This window comes from Orbicella franksi, chromosome 9 (assembly GCF_964199315.1).
Source record: "Orbicella franksi chromosome 9, jaOrbFran1.1, whole genome shotgun sequence".
Taxonomy (NCBI): Eukaryota; Metazoa; Cnidaria; class Anthozoa; order Scleractinia; family Merulinidae; genus Orbicella; species Orbicella franksi.
In genome coordinates this window covers 13,250,575-13,269,848 of record NC_138153.1, presented here as the reverse complement: position 1 = coordinate 13,269,848, position 19,274 = coordinate 13,250,575, and positions in this window count along the sequence as shown.

Here is a 19,274-nt window from a genome sequence, read left to right as displayed (position 1 = left end):
GAACCAGTGCTTACCTAACTTTGTAAAGACGCAACTTTTAGCCCTCCCCCAAATCTAAACACGTGTATTTAACTTGTGGAAGTCTATCGATTTGGAGAGTGCTTAAAGTCGCCGAGACCGGGCTACGCGCAGCGTGATTTTGACCATTTTGACCAAATTTAGGTCGATTTCCAGGAACTTGGGCGATATTTCCGAGTCCCAGGGACTCTAAACTAATTCGAGAAAACACGCGACTAAAACACGCAAGAGAAAAAATATAAATGGGCGAGAATCTCCAACCCAGGCATTGCCCAAAGCGACAGACTTCCATAAGTACACTACACGTGTGTAGATTTGAGAAAGGGCCAAATCTAGCATCTTTAAAAGGTCCAGTAAGCATAGTTTGAGATCCCGACATCAAAACCACCTGTTAAGCCCATCTCTAAACGCGGGAGAACTTACAAGAAAAAAGAAAGTTGATATGGGCGAGAATTTCTCACCGAAGCACTGTCCAAATCGATAGACTTCCACAAATGAAATACACGTGTGTAGATTTGGGAAAGGGCTGAAAGTGGCATCTTTAAAAAGTTAAGTGAGCATTGGTTGGGATTCCCGCACCCAAAACGCGAGTGTGGCTTATCTCTAAACGCGCGAGAACTTACGAGAGAAAAAAAGAAAGATTAATACGGGCGAGAGTCTCAAACCCAAACACCGTCCAAATCGATAGACTTCCACAAGTGAAATACACGTGGGTAGATTTGGGGAGGGTCAGAAGTAGCATTTTGAAAAAATTAAATAAGCATTGTTTGGGATCCCTGCACCTAAAACGCCAGTGTGGCGCATCTCTAAACACGCGAGAACTTACGAGAGAAAAGAAAGTTGATAAGGGCGAGAATCTCTCACCCAAGCATTGCCCAAATCGATAGACTTCCACGAGTGAAATACACGTGTGTATATTTGGAGGAGGGCCGAATCTAGCATCTTTAAAAAGTTAGGTAAGCATTGGTTGGCATTCCCGCACCTAAAACGTGAGTGTGACGCATCTCTAAACGCGCCAGAACTTACGAGAGAAAAGAAAGTTGATATGGGCGAGAATTTCTCACCGAAGCACTGTCCAAATCGATAGACAAGTGAAATACACGTGTGTAGATTTGGGAAAGGGCTGAAAGTAGCATGTTTAGAAAGTTAGGTAAGCTTTGGTTGAGATCCTTGCAGCTAAAACGCGAGTATGGCGTATCACTGAACGCGCGAGAACTTACGAGAGAAAAAAAACAGTTGATACGGGCGAGAATCTCCAACCCAAACATTGTACAAATCGATAGACTTCCACAAGTGAAGTACACGTGTGTATATTTGGGGGAGGGCAGAAAGTGGCTTCTTAAAATGTTAAGTGAGCATTGGTTGGGATTACCACTCCCAAAACGCGAGTGTGGCGCAGCTCTAAACGCACGAGAACTTACGAGAGTAAAGAAGGTTCATACGGGAGAGAATCTCCAACCGAAACACTGTCCAAATCGATAGACTTCCACAAGTGAAATACACGTGTGTAGATTTGGGGGAGATCTACATCTAGCATCTTTAAAAAGTTAGGTAAGCTTTGATGGGGACCCTCGCACCTACAACTCGAGTGTGGCGCCTCTCTAAACGCACGAGAACTTACAACAGAAAAAAAGTTGATAGGGACGAGAATCTCTCACCCAAGCACTGTCTAAATCGATAGACTTCCACAAATGAAATACACATGTGTAGATTTGAGGGAGGTCTAAATCTAGCATCTTTAAAAAGTTATGTAAACGTTGGTTGGGATCCCCGTGCCTAAAACGCGGGTGTGGCGCATCTCTAAACGCGCCAGAACTCACGAGAGTAAAGAAAGTTGATATGGGTGAGAATTTCCACCCCAAACCCTGTGCAAATGGTCAGTTTTCCACAAGTGAGATACACAAGTATAGATTTCGTGGAGAGATGAAACTAGCATCTTTAAAAAGTTAGGCAAGCATTGGTTGGGATTTTCTGCACCTAAAACGCGAGTGTGGCGCATCTCTAAACGCGCGAGAACTTACGAGAGAAAAGAACGCTGATAGGGGCTAGAATCTCTTACCGAAGCACTGTCTAAATCGAGAGACTTCCACCAATGAAATACACGTGTGCAGATTTGGGGGAGGGCTAAAAGTAGCATCTTTGAAAAGTTGGGTAAGCCTTGGTTGGGACCCCTGCACCTAAAACGTGTGGCGCATCTCTAATCGCGCGAGAACTTGTGAGAGAAAAGAAAGTTGATACGGGAGAGAATCTCCAACCCAAGCACAATCCAAATCGATAGACTTCCACAAGTGAAATACTCGTGTGTAGATCTGGGGGAGGGCTGAAAGTGGCTTCTTAAAAATGTCAGGTGAGCATCGGTTGATATTCCCGCACCCAAAACGCGAGTGTGGCGCAGCTCTAAACGCGCGAGAACTTACAAGAGTAAAGAAAGTTCATACGGGCGAGAATCTCCAACCCAAACACTGCCCAAATCGATAGACTTCCACATGTGAGATACACCTGTGTAGATATGGGGGAGGGCTACATCTAGCATCTTTGAAAAGTTAGGTAAGCATTGGTTGGGATTCCCGCACCTAGAACGTGAGTGTGGCGCCTTTTCCAAACGTGCGAGAACTTACAAGAGAAAAAAAGTTGATAGGGGCGAGAATCTCTCACCCAAGCACTGTCCAAATCGATAGACTTCCACAAGTGAAATACACGTGTGTAGATTTGGGGAAGGGCTAAGTCTAGCATCTCTTAAAAGTTAGCGGTTGGGATCCCTGCACCTAAAACGCGAGTGTGGCGCATCTCTAAACACGAGAGAACTTACGAGAGAAAAAAGAGTTGATAGAGGCGAGAATCTCTCACCCAAGCACTGTCCAAATCGATAGACTTCCACAAGTGAAATACTCGTGTGTAGATTTGGAGGAGGGCTAAATCTAGCATCTTTAAAAATTAGGTAAGCAGTGGTTGGGATCCCCGTGCCTAAAACGCGAGTGTGGCGCATCTCTAAACGTGCCAGAACTTACGAGAGTAAAGAAAGTTGATATGGGTGAGAATTTCCACCCCAAACCGTGCGCACATGGACAGTTTTCCACAAGTGAGATACACAAGTATAGATTTGGTGAAGGGCTGAAACTAGCATCTTTAAAAAGTTAGGTAAGCACTGGTTGGGATTTCCTGCACCTAAAACGCCAGTGTGGCGCATCTCTAAACGCGCGAGAACTTACGAGAGAAAAGAACGTTGATAGGCGCGAGAACCTCTCACTCAAGCTTTGTCTAAATCGAGAGACTTTCACCAATGAAATACACGTGTGTAGATTTGGGGGAGGGCTAAAAGTAGCATCTTTAAAAAGTTAGGTAAGCATTGGTTGGTAACCCTGCTCCGAAAACGCCAGTGTGGCGCATCTCTAAACGCGCGAGAAGTTACGAGAGAAAAGAAAGTTGATACGGGAGAGAATCTCCAACCCGAAACACTGTCCAAATCGAAAGACTTCCACAAGTGAAACACTCGTGTGTAGGTTTGGGGGAGGGCTGAAAGTGGCTACTTAAAAATGTTAGGTGAGCATCGGTTGATATTCCCGCACCCAAAACGCGAGTGTGGCGCAGTTCTAAACGCGCGAGAACTTACGAGAGTAAAGAAAGTTCATACGGGCGAGAATCTACAACCCAAACACTGCCCAAATCGATAGACGTCCACAAGTGAAATACACGTGTGTAGATTTGGGGGGAGATCTACATCTAGCATCTTTAAAAAGTTAGGTAAGCTTCGGTGGGGATTCTCGCACCTACGACGCGAGTGTGGCGCCTTTCTAAACGCGCGAGAACTTACAGCAGAAAAAAAAGTTGATAGGGGCGAGAATCTCTCACCCAAGCACTGTCCAAATCGAGAGACCTCGACAAATGAAATACACGTGTGTAGATTTGGGGGAGGGCTAAAAGTAGCATCTTTAAAAAGTTAGGTAAGCATTGGTTGGGAGCCTCGCACCTAAAACGCGTGTGTGGCGCATCTCTAAACGCGCCAGAACTTACGAGAGAAAAGAAAGTTGATATGGGCGAGAATCTCCAACCTAATTACTATCCAAATCGATAGACTTCCACAAGTGAAATACACGTGTGTAGATTTGAGAAAGGGCCAAATCTAGCATCTGTGAGAACAGGGCTGTATTCCTCTAAGTTCTTATAAATCGTTTAGAACTTCTTTGTTAGAGTTCAAATTTATTTTTCTGGCACATGGGTGGGCACTTTATATGTAGATTGTGATGTAAGATACCTTAAACTATTTTTACTGTTCATGATGCACCGTTACGTTAGTATGCTTTATAAATATTTAACTGCTCTGGTCGAGTTTTTAATTTCAATATGATTAAACGTTCTTTTTATGCGTTCTTGTTAAAAATGATGCAAAGTTGTCAATTTTAGTAATTTCAATTTGAAGAAAAGGTCCTGTCAGTACCTTCTTGTTACTTGATGAAAATTTTGCGGGGTTTGTTTTACCGGGGCGCTTTATGACGCCTCCTGGAATAAGCTATACCTTCCCTAGTTGAATCGTCATCAGTTTATCGTACGTTATTCCGGGTCCGCGGACTACCCTACGGACCGGTCCATGGACTACCCCTACGGACCCCCTCTACGGACCACCCTAAAATAGTGTAAAAATAATAAATAAAAATTCACTTATGGGTTGTCAAATAGATTCAGACTCGAGCGGTGATTTTTCGAGTGCTACTGTGAAAATGTAACAGACTTGGGCTTTTAACACCCCACCCCCTCCCCCCCCCAAAAAAAAAAAATTGCCTTAAAGCTGCTTTCAGGTAAGAAGGAAAGTTCTTACCTTCCATTCGTGGCTCAATCTGGGTATGGAAGATATATTTTTAGGCTGTTTATTCTTGTTTGAATCTGCTATTCCGCTGAGCAAATTGTGAAGCCTGGAACGAGTTCACGAACCCACGGGAGAATGGGCTGAACAAAATGGCAGAGGGAGTAATAGAGGTAATCTATTAGACAACCCGTAACTGAAATATTTATTTATTAATTTTATTGTATTTTGGGGGGTGGTCCGTAGAGAGGGTCCGTAAGGGGAGTCTGTGGACCGGTCCACAGGTAGTCCGCGGACCTGGTCCGTAGTGGGGGTCTGCGGACCGGGGGGGTCAGTGCCTTCGGGTTACCCCGTTCTGGAACACACGTCATCCCTAGACGGCGTAGCCTGCGAACGCAGACGTATTTCCGGCGGAACCAAGTGACAGCCGAAAATGCGTCTGCGTTCGCAGGCTAAAGCGGGAAACTTGGTGTACATGTACACAATGTATACCCAGGCCTTCTTTCGAGCCCCCGAGGTCTCCAAATCCTTTCAGTTTAACAAGAAATAAAGTGCAAACAGCGGTAACAAACATAGCACATGAACTACGCATGGTTTGGAACGACAATCTAAAATTTTCTTGACGTTTCGCATGCTACAGCACGCATCTTCAGAAGTGGCGGTTACAAAAAAACGAAAGATTTAAAACTTAAAAATACAAAGCGAGCCACTTCTGAAGATACGTGCTGTAGCATGCGAAACGTCAAGAAAATTTTAGATTGTTGTTCCAAACCATGCGTAGTTCATGTGCTATGTTTGTTGCCGCTGTTTGCATTTAAACTTGTTAAATTGAAATGGCCAAAGAACAAGAGTGTTTATGATGTTTCCTTTCGGTTTATTTAGACACAATATTCAATTAACATGTAAAATTTTTGTCTGCTTTCCTAAGCGTAGTTGCCATCATTAAATTGTTGGAAATGCCGAGGAGCCTGTGGCACAGTCCTCTTTCCCGTCCCCTCGACCCGCCCCCATCCCCACTATCCCCTCCCCCTGGCTATTTCCCAGTGATCTCTTCGAGTGTAGTTCGTCCTCCATTTTAGCACGTGTGCTAGAAGAATGGAGGAAAATTGAGTTTTTCGTAATTTCACAGGTTTGTTCTTTGTTTAAAACCGGCTTGAACCAGTGATGTTACTTGATGTGAGACATAAGCTAATTTGCTTTACAGTTTTGCTTGTCAGAGGTAGGAGATGGAATATGGAGACTGTTGTCTGTTTATTGACAACCTCTGAAGACCTCCGGACGAAGGTAAGCTTGGATTAGCTTGTAAATTGGTTTACAGTGTGATTTCCTGACAGTTTGATGTAATAAATACTAGAACAGATAATAAGACAGCACATAGACGTTGCATGTGAAACCTATCAAAATTTACTATGGCTTTTTACCATGTTAGAGGAACATGAACTGACAAACTTACATGTTTACAATCCTGTTTGCAATCAGCCTGAGCTTTAGCTTTTAAAAAAAAAATCATAATCGTCACCTGTTTTCCCATTTGAATCTGCCACTGGTCACGTAGTAGGTTTTTAGTAAGGATTCTTAGTTCTCAGACAAGTCAATGAAGACCTCGCCCCCGCCCTGTTTCCTCAACATTACTATGACATTCCATAGGGGGGGGGGGGGGGGGGGGGGAGGGGTTAACAGATATTTTTGAAACCGCACAATGCATGGATATCTTGGCGTACATTTTAAAAATTGCTTCATGCTTGAGGGATTTTTTTCGAGTTTTGGATGTAGGCTTTGGAGAGCATAGAAAAAGGGAAAGAGTTAATGTACCAAGTAGTGGATGGTGTTCTGTGTTGTTGAAGAAAATAATGCAAGCTTGAGGTTTACAAAAACTGCTAGTGGATTTAAGAGCATAGTGCCAGTGCATTCAATGGTTTCTTTAGACTTCAAGAGTGCATTAGTTTGTTTGAAAACATAGGAACGCCATGTGTTATTTGTTTTAGAACAAAGCATGGAAAGGCAGAAATTATTATATCTCAGATGATATCTTTTCAGGACATTCTCATGAAAATGGTCAAATTTATACAATTTTTTCAAACTTTTGCCTTGGTCACAAGGCTGTTGCCTAAAGAAATTTTTAAGGAGCCTAAGCCACTTTTTTAGGAGCCCAGGATAACATTTGCTGTGGTCAATCCAGGGGGTTGGGGAGGTTGGGGAAGATTGGGGGGTGGGGGTGAAGTGAAATGTGGAAATTTAGGGGAGGGGTCTGGTGGGCAGAGATTTTCCATGAGACACTAACATCCTCTAGTATGAATCAAAGTTTTGAAATGAAGCATTTTTTCCAAAATGGTAGTGGAAATTCCAGAGGGGTGGGGTGGTTATTTTTATGGTCAAAAAATGGAAATTCTGGGGAGGATGGGGGGCTTACGTGAAATTCCCTCCATGGTGAGGGTATTGATATTTTCTGGAACTACACAATAGAAAGATTTTTTTCACTATTTTGCAAAATGTAGAATGATAATAAATATGAGCTAACCTTGATGTAATATGGAATGAGCTAACCTTGACGTAATATGGAATTCTCTTTTATAAAAAAGAGGAAAAATTGGACTGAGGATTAACCAAAGCTTCTTTGATTAAAGATAATTATTCTGACAGTAAACTTTCACTTAGATCTTTTCTTCGGACTTCATACCAGCAGCAGATAGGTTATGTAAAAATTAATGTTGACAGATTCATGTGTAAACCGACCTTTTTGTGACCCTTAACCTTTCCTAGACCCCTTTTCAGCATTTACATGTACCTCACTGTTGTGAGATGTACGCATGAGTGATTGAGATTAAAACTTTCCCTGACAAGTGAACCAGAATTGTTAACATTTTCTGAGAACCACAAGTTTATTAGCCTTTGGCTATTAAGTGTTTAACCCTCCTTGAATAATGATCACTGATCAGTGTTTCAGCCAGAAAATTTTACTTGAGGGCCAAAGTGGCCCCTGAAAACCTTTTTTAGGGGCCATTTTTTTAGGAAAGGGACCAATAAATTGAAAGCTGCAGAGGGAAAAAATGCGTCAGGGTACCAAGGCAAATAAAGCAGTTTATTAGGATCTATGACAAAATTTAAATGAAAAATTGAAGTGTTTTTTCTCAATAAAGTTTCTTTTGAATCCGGCAGATACTAGTATGAAGCATCCGTGCATTATAAGAGAGCAATCCTTAGGCATACATGACGTAGTCAGTGATCAAGCAAATTATACTTTCAAACATGGTCAGCCATTTGGAAGTTTTCTGATCCCAGAGAATCAGTGCAGCAAAGCAATAGGATGGATTGACTTATTTGCTATGTTGAATGTTTTTCTTAGAAGCAAATATCTTTCAATGATTTTCTTGAAGGACATAATGTACGACAAAATAACCGTTATTGATCATCAACACAGAGAAATGTAGTCACCATTATGGCGACTAAACCAGAACTTTTGCTGAATTTTGGTCGCCAAGGATGAAGTGTTAGTTTCATTGGGGACCGTATCAGTCTTTATTTCGAGCTCTGGGATGGCTTTTAAAATACTATGCCTGTGTTAAGCCTGCAGTCTTGTAAAAGGAAAGGGCCAAATTGACCCTTTTTTCGTTTTTGTGGGGGCCATCTCTGATTGCAATGCAGGATTCCCGCAATGGCGCGCTCTGGCAGAAACACTGATTGATATGAGCTAACCTTTACATAATATACAATCACTCTTCATAAAAAAAAAAAGTGTCTTAAGTTAAAGAGGAAAAACTACAGTAGGCAATAACCAAATAATGATTCTGACAGTAAACTTTCACAAAAATCTTTTCTACGGACTTCATGCCTCCAGCAGAAAGGTTATTAAAAACTGTTTACCAGAAGGGCTTTTGTTGATGTGCTTTTTGATAATGCTGATGAAAAAGCTTCTTCTAAAAAAATGTAGCTATTTCAAGACTGGAGTGCACAAATCATACCCTGTAATTACTGAACCAAAATGGTCAAAATCAATACCCAATTTCACACCAAATGTATAACCCAATGGCTCTCACCTCAATTTTTGTGCACCCCAAAATGTGTTAACACTTGCTGTGCAAGGTACTGGCCAATTGACTGGATGACTGGCTGACTGATATATTTACTGGCAGATTGATGAACTGATTCACTGACCAGATTTGACTAGATAATTAACTGATTGTTGGACTGACTGACAGCTGGGTCTCTGTAAGTAGTTGGTTATTAGTTATCTTATGATATCAATGGTAACTTGAGACTGAAAGAAGTTAATCTTGCTTTTCCAGATCAGATGCCAACAGAGACAAAGTGGACCATAGCTTCAAGCAGTCATCTTTAGAAGGGCTGTATGTTTTATTTTGCAATCTAACTTGTGGGGGAACCAGGTTAACAAAACTCTTGAATAAGCCAAGTTCTGCCCCAACTAACTTAGTTCAGTCTTGCAATGTACATTGTATTCTTCCATGGTTGATTTGCACAATGAATAGAACTCTCATATAACACTTTTTTAGCAGTACAGTTTCAAACTCATCATGACTTACTGACTGACTGACCGACTGACTGACTGATTGACTGACTGATGCATGGAATGACTGACTGACTGACTTACTGATCTACTGAGTGACTGACAGAATGGAAGACTGACTGATTGATGGTCTGACTGACTGACTGACTGACTGACTGATTGACAAACTCGGTGACTGATTCACTGAAAGACTGATGTAAGGAATGACAGAAGCACTGACTAAGTGACTGAAAGACTGATGCATGGGATGATGGACTGACTCAGGGTTCGTACGGGTCATGGAATTTTACAATTTTATTTTCCAGGCCTGGAAAGTCATGAAATTGAAGTGTGGGTCATGGAAAGTCATGGAAAAGCAATATACTTTCTGAGAATAAAAAGGGCAAAAAAAAAAAAAAAAAAAAAATTAAAAGTTGAAAAAATGACAGACAATTAAAAAAAACCAGTTTTAATTCCAGTATTATTATAAAATATACACTGGCACCCATTTTATGCATCATAATGTGGCAAAACATTTTAATAACAGATTGTTTTGACAGTTCTTTCAAAACAACTTCTTAACATAGGTCATGGAAAACTCGGAAAGGTCATGGAAAAGCCTAAAAGAGTACCAACCTTGTGACTGATTGATTGTCTGATTGATTGATTGATTGGTTGAATAACTGCCTGATTAACTGATGGATCAATTGTCTGATGGTCTGACTGACTGACAAACTCATTGACTCACTGAAAGACTGATGTAAAAAATAACAGACTCACTTACAGACTCACTGACTGACTGGCTGACTGACTGACTGGCTGACTGACTGACCGACCGACTGACTGACTGACTGACTGACTCAGGGACTGACTGACTGACTGACTGACTGACTGACTGGTTCACTAACTGACCGACTGACTGACTGACTGGCTGACTGGCTGGCTGGCTGGCTGACTGACTGACTGACTGACTGACTGACTGACATGTCTTATTGTCTGAATGACTGACTCTGAACTGATGCAAGAATGACAGACTGACTTATTGATTGTCTGGCTTATTGTCTGACTGACTGATTGAAAGACTGGCACACAGAATGATGGACTGACTGATGCAATGACTGGCTGATTGACTGATTGATCGAATGTTGACAGACAAATAGACAGACAGCTCTGTCAGACATGACAAGCAGACTGAACAACTGACAGACAGACAGACCAATTGACAGACTGTCAGATAAATAAGACAGACAACTGATTGGCAAACTTATGGACAAACTTAACTTTAACTTCAAGATTTATAGAGAGCTTCTGTCTATACATTTGATTATTGTGTACTGTGGACTGTTTACAGCTTCTTTGTTCTCTCAGAGGACTTTGGCAGTGATATGGCACTAAAGAATCGTGGGCAAAGCAAGTTCACTCTCAGGGTTGCCAAGGCACTGGGTTTGCTTGTGATTCTTTAGCCTTGTGTTCCTGCTAAGGTCGTGCTAGAGAACAGAGAGACTGTGAGCCATCTTCAAAATTTGTAGAGATCAAACCATTAAATGGTGAGATCTTGGTACAGTACATTACATGTCTGCATTGCATTGGACAGTTGAACCTCACTAGCGACTGCTTTGTTTGATGTAACCATCTTGAGTCCATTATATGATTGTGTTTTCAAGTCTTCAAATTGTCTTGTGCAGCCAAATTATTAACCTGTCATAAGCACTCCATCAGTTTTGCAAAAATCATGCAAGGTCGCCAGTGGGTGGCTCAACATTTCATTTTATTGTAAACCTTTGTGTGTACGTTTTTCAAAACATTTTCTCTGCCAGTGTATCATCGGATGTCTTTAAATTCTTCACTAAACGTTCATTCGAGATTGCAGCAGAAAGTTTTTTGTTTTTCCAAGATTCTTGCCTTTTATAGCAGCAAATCTCTTTTTTCTAAAAGAATGCACTATTGCGTGACTGATTTACCTTGTGTTACTGTAAAAGAACGTAACAATGTCACGCAAGACTGGAAGTACAATTTCCTAAGTATTTTTGGTCTTGAACTTTAAAACCTTAGCTAAAGTGGACTTCAAATCTTGTTGTTGCAATTTTTCCAAGCGACTGCAAATTATACGAAAACTTAAACCATCTCTTAAACGTGCAAATGGGCTCGATTCGCGCAAGGTATTCACTTGAAGAACTTGTGAGCCTTTGTTATTATGCTAATTTGTAGAGACTCTAAAAAGTATAGGAATCAAGTCTTCGCATTCATTTATTCACTTTGCTTTGAGAATGGTGCCACGATGACGCCGAAACGTTGGCTGTTAAATTTAATATTCGCTTGTTTATGTTTTATTAAGTCCTTATTGATCAAGACTGCAAATTGTTGGGAAAAAAAATAGTTATTTGAAATGCATGTTTTTCTTCCATGTCTGTGTCTTTAGCAGAGCCTATTCTTGGGAATGAAAGGAAGAAACTTAAAGTTCTTTTGATTTTTTCAGCGGATTTAGAGCGTTTTATAGCCTTAGAGAAAATGACAATTTACACAACAGTTGATCAAAAAGCAAAAGTTCAAAATTTGTTTTGGTCAATAAAAATGCAAATATTTGTGCGATGGGTGCGATCAGCCTTGAGAAATTTGCGTATTTTTGTTCCTACGATTTCAAGCCGAAGTTGTTTTCACGTATATTATAACTGTGACTTTGACAACAATTTTGCTGCAATCTCGAATGAATTCTTGATGCTATCCAGTTTGGAAATCCTGGAATAAAATGATCGGTGAATTTTGGTTGTTTATTTGACGCGCGTGCAACAAATTTCTTTCAGATTCTTTTTTATTTCTCTTGATGGTTTAAATAAGCAGGAGAAACGCCAAAAAACACTCAATTCGTATCTGGTTTCGAATTTTCTCGGGTCTACCAGCGATTTATTTAGAAACGAACCAACAATGGAATTTTAGTAAAGAGGTTTTTGAAAAACGTACTCCGAGCCAGTCCTTAAGGTAGACATATTTTTTCTCCTTACAGTATCAGTAGATTTCCAAAAACACCGGAGAGAATAACGAAAAGATATACTTAACTCGCGAGTCTTGATGTAGTACCAAATTCTCAAAGCTAAGATCAAAACGCGTAGGGCACTTAGTAAGGAGAATTAATGTGTCAAGCTTAGGACCAATACGGTTATGTTTACAGTAATCATGAAGTCTCAATAAAACTAAGCGGTACGATTGCAAACTGGTTTTAGTAAACGGTTTGTTTCTGTTACAATGTACGCCACAGGTACGTTCAAAATTTAATATGGAAAACAACTAGGCACTAGGGATTGTCACGCAACTGGACGCGACATCTTGCCACTCTTGTTCCTTTGCGTGACGACCCTTAAGTTGGGGTTTACACTCTTTTTAACAAAATATATTTCGTGCGTTTTGAAATGATGAAAAGACGTATCTGTGTCGTACATTGATACGAGAAACGAACTGTTTATCAAAAGTGTTAATCGTACTGCTAAGTTTTATTGAGACTTCTCTAGAACTTGGCTTATTTTAGAGAGTTTATGTGGTTCACTCAAATGGTTGGATTGCAAAATAAAACAACACGGGAGAAAAGATGACGATGTTTTATTGAAATAAAAAATTTCTCTGTTGTCCATTACTTGAAGTTAAAAAAAATAATAATAATAAAAAAAAAGTAATCTAGCCAATCTTGTCCCTGCCTTTTGGGCTGCTTCCACCCTGCTTCTGGAAACCGGTGTTGTTTTGTTAGTCCTCATTTAATATTCCAACTTTAAAATCCTGGTCTGTTTTATTGATCCCTTTACCAAGCCGGGGACAGGTGAACACTTGGAAGAGCTGACCGTTTGCTCTCAAGTGGGGTGGAGAGCGTAAAGGAAAGTGAGAGTTTGCTCCCCATGCCTCCGGGGTCTCAGTCTTTAATTTGTCACAGTGCCACACTCATTTTGGAATTAATAAGATCAAAAAAAAAAAAAAAAAATTAGCCAAATTCGTAATTTGATTGAAGATGCTAATGAGCAAGTCAATGCATCGAAAAATAAATGAACTGTCAATAAGCTCGCCCTCCCGGACTATTTTGGATGAAAACCCATTGAAGTTGGAAATGTCCGCAACCTGGACGAGAAAAACTGAAGCGCTAAAGTATGGCGCTTAATTCCAGTGCATCACCGTTGAAATCAAAGAAAGAATTGAACACAGAATCCGCCAGTCTGACCTCCGACCAAACCTCCGACCGACCGTCATTCCACAAACTTCACCAAAGAGCACAAGTCACTAAGAGTCTTTCATCTGTGAAGCTACCATTGTCAGGAATCTCTCTTTAATTTGGATGAAAGAAATTGGCCGATTATTATGGCGAAAAAAGGTTTAGTTTTGTTTTTAGAAATATAAATATTGCCTAAGGTTTTAGTTAATTATGCTTGTTCAGCTTGTTTGTTTATTTTCCTATTTCATCTCACGTGATGTTACTCTGGAGAGTTGTTTAATTCAAATGCAAATCAAATTCCCGTGCGAATAAATGAATGAATTTGAAGGACGATTCTCCAGAGAACATCCGTGAAGCTGAGCGGGTCTTATTATTATTTCAAAACTAACTCAAGCTAGGGGTTTAAGCCGAATCAGTGCTTACACTGATTTAAGAATTTGGGAGCAAGAATGTGCTAAAGTTATGTTGTGTTTAAATTAAATACCTATGCGCGCGAAGATTTTAAACTAGATAATTGTTGACTTATAAATTTGGTCGCGATTGTTCGGGTTTTTTTTTAAATATGGCGAATTTTGACTTCAGATGGTTTTAAAATCCAACTTGACTCGTTCACTTCTAAAATACTTCTTAATCAAAAATCCTCCTTGCAAGTGACTGTAGCGTCCTTGCAGCGTCCCTCGCATCCGTGACCTCTCTACTCACGCAGTGTGTGAAAAGGAGCATTGCGTGACAATCCGAGAAAGCTTGAATATTAGTCGATTTTATTGGAAAAGAGATAAAAACCGATAAAAAATTGAGCCAACCTAGAAAAGTGCGAGCCCCTCAGAAGATGTTTATGACTGATTTTTTTGCGTTATCGCAAAAAATATATTTAAAACTAAAGAAATGATACATTGACTTAATTTTTACCTATATAAATTATATTTAGAAACGGTCGAGGAAAAGTTTTGAATTCCTGTTTGATTAGTTCAGTTGGTAAGTAATTAAATTAAGTAAAGGGCTTAAAATAATGATTAATATAAGATATTTCAGGATTACCCTTCATGAATACTAATTGGCTGTTTAATGGAATGCTGCCGATTTAACTTAAAACAGTTTACCAACCTACCAAATAGAATTAAGACCTATTATATATTTAGTTTCTACTGAATCGCCAATAGACCAATTTCGATATATTAAAATTCAGCCTGAAACAATAGAGCTCAGTACGAGGCCTTGGGGAATAACTACAGAGTTTGCAGCGTTTATTCCCTGGAGCCTCACGCTGAGGTCTGTCGTGTTAGGCTGAATTTAGTCTATTGAAATTGGTCTATTGAAATTGGTCTATCGAAATTGGTCTATAATTACTCTACTGAACATTCCAGAAACTTAACTACCGGTAGGCATAAGCTGTCAGCACAAGGATTCCTGGGATTGCTTTCGGTACTAGCATAAGCTATGATTGGTTTACGGTCACCAAGGCAACTATTGACCCAGTCACAACTCATGTTGGTTACCAAGGCAATTCCAGAGACCCTGGTGCCAAAAGCTGGTGCTAACCTCCCATAAAGTTTGTGGAGTGTTAACTATAAATGAAAATAATTTTTGGAAATTTACAAATTATTTTTGAAGTTCAATGAAAATGAAACAGAGAAAGAAACTACTTAAGTTGTGAAATTCCTTTAAAGGGAAAATGAAAATTAAAGAAAATGCTTAGTAATAATTTTTTCTTGTAAAAAAGATGTTTTGTTTGTAATTGGGCCTATAGGATTTTATTTTAGTTAATTAAAGTTAAAGCTTATTTTTTAATGAAAATCTAGAAAAGAGAGAAATCCTGACCCAGTAGCAACTCAATCAGAGAGACCCCCAGAGCCTCAGCTCAATTTGATGTCATTTGTGAAAATCCAATCAGGTCAGACCGATGAAATTCAGTGATCTCCTCTGTCTATGCTTTCTCTAGAGATGCACCTTCCTCAAGCCCCACAATTCAACACCCCTGTTTTACATCATTGGTTGTGGAACATTTCCTGATACATTGACTGCGAAAAAAGCATCTTTCTGGGCCAAAACTGATGGCGTAGTTTTGTGACAAATTAAGTGAAACCCTAAAGACATGAAAAGCAAACTCTCACCTTCCTTCACACTGTCCACCCCACTTGAGAGCAAACGGTCAACTCTTCCAAGTGCTCAAACTGTCCCCACTTGAATTGCAGGATCAGATAAAGTTTCCCAGGATTTCTCAGTTGGAATATCTCAGAGGACATTAGAAACACACACCTTCCCAGATCCAGAGCTTCCACAACCCAGCAGGGACATGATTGGCTAGATTTGTGTCTTGGTATGTGTGCCACCTTCCGTCCTGGAATTAAATGAAAGCCTAACATTTTTAGTAGAAACATGCAAGCTCATTAGCAATATAACTAAACTAATGAAGAAAAAAATGGCTGTTTCTTGGTGATACTCATCCAGAAGAAACCAAGATAGAAAGCTTAAGCTAACTTGTGAGGGTGTGTGTTTAGGGTAACAGGCAAAAATAACCAACTAGCTTAAACAAGAAAACAGAACAAAAAACCTATTTGTTGAGTGAATTAAGTACTGAAAAAACTTAAAGAAGGCCTAAAGGAGTAGTCAAAATATGATGACTTGCAACACCAAGAAAGAACCAAAAAACCCGGACAAATCAAATTAAAACAAACTACTGTTCATCAACAGTCTGCATTTATGGAAGTATATTTTTGCTGTCACCGATCACTTTGATCAGGCTAAGCAAAAAGGATTATTTAATATACTCACGTGAAAGGATAAAAAGATGCTATTCTAGATTAAAATAAAAGAAAAGAAAAGAAAAGAAAATAACAGGAAAACAAGACAAACTAGTGATTAGTTAAAATTAAAATGCAGACTGTTCATCTAACATTTGTCTAAGCCAGTAACAACTGAATCAAAAATTGAGAAATTGAAAATTAAATGAAACTAAGCCTTTGGAAAACAAAAATAGCCCTATTCCAAAAAAAAATTAATCCTAAGTGTTAAATCAAAATTAATTTTGGCTAATTAATTCTTCAATGAAGTTACCACTCAAACTTTCTTCTGCAATCAAATGAGTGAGTGTTGAAAGTAATTAATAAATTCAGTTAAGAAGATAAATAAATTATGATGGAGTGGCAACAATAAGACTATTATCACACCTACATGTAGCTAGTTGTTGCAACTTTTGCAGGCTTGAAAATAAGTATTACTTTTTTTGCTTTTCTAATTTCAGCTTATGCTAATGAGCTTGCAGATCCAGTCTTAATGTGCAAAGTAAACTAAGATAAACAAAGGAAGCATTAACAACTATAACTATTAAAAGTGTTATAAAAATAGGAAAATTGGTAACACTACAAAATCTAGAAAACTGCTAAATTTTGTAGCAGCCCATTCAAAATGACGTCTGTTTTTGGAGATGAAACATTTTTTATCCAAACTGGTATAAATTTCAATGAAAAATAATTATTTGGCTGACTATCTTGAGATTATTCAATTTATAACATTGAATGCTTCCCTTGTTTATAAATTAAACAACTATTAAACAACCACCATCAAGCTGCCAGGCACTTAAAAATTAATAGAAAAAGCATTTGAAAAAGTGAATACCAGTACATGTAAGTCAGTAATTTCAAAATAACTATTATTTTTGAATTACTCATGACTGTCTGTTTCAAAAGTACCGAGCCAATGGCTATTAAAAACAATCATATTATTATTTTACGATTTAATGAAGGCTACAGTAGGTAATAAGGTTGAGTGGCAGCATGTTGCTGATTGTTGTTGGAGCTCATAAGTTAAATATTTTACTAATAAGAAATACACTAAAATAACAATTAATTATTTAGCAAGCTTCCCTTTGAGCAGTGAAGAATGTGCTAGCTAAATTCTAAGAGACAAGATAAGAGAATGTGCTATTACTGTTTGTTTGCGACTGAGTTTGAATTTTCTTTTACAACTTTTGCTCAACTTTCCGAAACAATTAATAATCGAGACTTTGTATAGGAGCAACCATACATCACACATCTAAGTAAAAGCTGAAAAAAAAAAAAAAACCCACTGCTCAAGGGACTCTTATGCTGGGACCTTCAAACCCAACTCAAAAGGAACAAACAAGTGCAAGAGTAAAATTTACTGTTCACTGGATTCAAATCAGCCAGGTGGAATGGGTTGCATGATTAACTGGTTTACTGATTGGAGTCATAGATCTCTGCTGGAACATGTAGTTCTCTCAAGAATACGTATCCAAAAAAGTAAAATTTGCTGTGAAAGAGATGGCGGCTGTTCATTGTAAAGTGAGTTATTGTCTGTCTCATGATGCAGTCACTATAGGATGCAGATTGTGGTGTTTGACTACTTTCTGCAACCCCTCATTCCTAGATGAAGACTATGAAGCCTTGTAGTTAGCAGTTAAAACATTACAGTCTATACATCCTAAGGGACCTCATCAGGAAACAAACAACAACATTGTTTTTAATCAAAATTAATTTATTCTGCATGCTGCAGTAACAGAGACCTCTGACTCCATTCAACGATGAGCCAAATAATCACATGCAGAGTACAGCTTGGGAGAATTTTTTTCAAAAAAGGCACTTGTTTGAACAATGGTGGCACACACACCTACATGTAACAATAATATTATCTGTCTATTGACTCAATGCTAATCCTTGCATTGGTATGATGCTTGAGCAGTTTCTGTAGTCTGTAAAGTTTTGACATTCCTCAAAGGGGCACTCAGGATTTCAAGTGTCACGGATGATCAAATTGGGGCAAAACTCAAAACCCAAAAAAATCCCTAGGGCTTCAAACAAACCCCTAAAATAATCCCTGGACCAAAAATTAACCCCAAGAAAATCCCATGCTGAATATATGAGCCTTAAAAATTTCCAGAAAGAATTAAATGTTATAACAAAAATTTAATGTTACTTTGTGTTTGATTATTCACCAATTAATTCATCTGAATTTATGTTTTCCTCAAACAAAATTTGCTGGTTGAAAAGGAGAAAATGCACAACCTTTCTTTATTGTAAATAGATTTAAGCTTTGCAATTTCACTAGGGACACCCAAGAACATCTACTATTGTTTGCTCTTTATCGGCTGGGGCAGTACCATGAATCTTCAGATTGTTTTGAATACCCTAAACAAATCCTTACGTAAATCAAGCCACCCAAAAAATACTTGTCAAATTTTTCCAGCCAAGAAACACTCAGAATTGAAAATTCCAATACACAAAAATCCTTTCATCATCCCATCACTTGAAATCCAGAGGACCACCTATGTGGCAATCATAGAAGAAGTCGGTAGTACCTGGCAGTGTCAACAACAGTCTTGTAATTTATTACCCTACACTGAAGTCACAAATAGCTTTTAGGTTTGTTGAAGTCATGAATAAGTCGGTTGTAAGGTGTAAGCTAGTAGATCTTGGGGTCAGATGATGTCAGTCTCAATCCATCTGTTGTTAGTCAAGTTTGTACTGGTTCTGTTTTAAGTTCATGTTTGCTGGTTGGTTTGTCCAGGTCACAAATAAGTCATTTGCAAGGTGTCAGTAGTTATTGGTGTCAGTTTCAATCCATCTATTGTAAGTCAAGTTTGTGTTGGGTCTGTTATTTGAAGTAAAAGTTTGTTGGCTGGTTTGTTGAGATCGTGAATAAGTCATCTGTATGTAGTACATGTAAGTACATGTAGTTGTTGTCAGATTCAATCAATCTATTGTTAGCTACGTGTGTGTACACTAGGTTCTGTTTGAAGTCACAGTTAATTG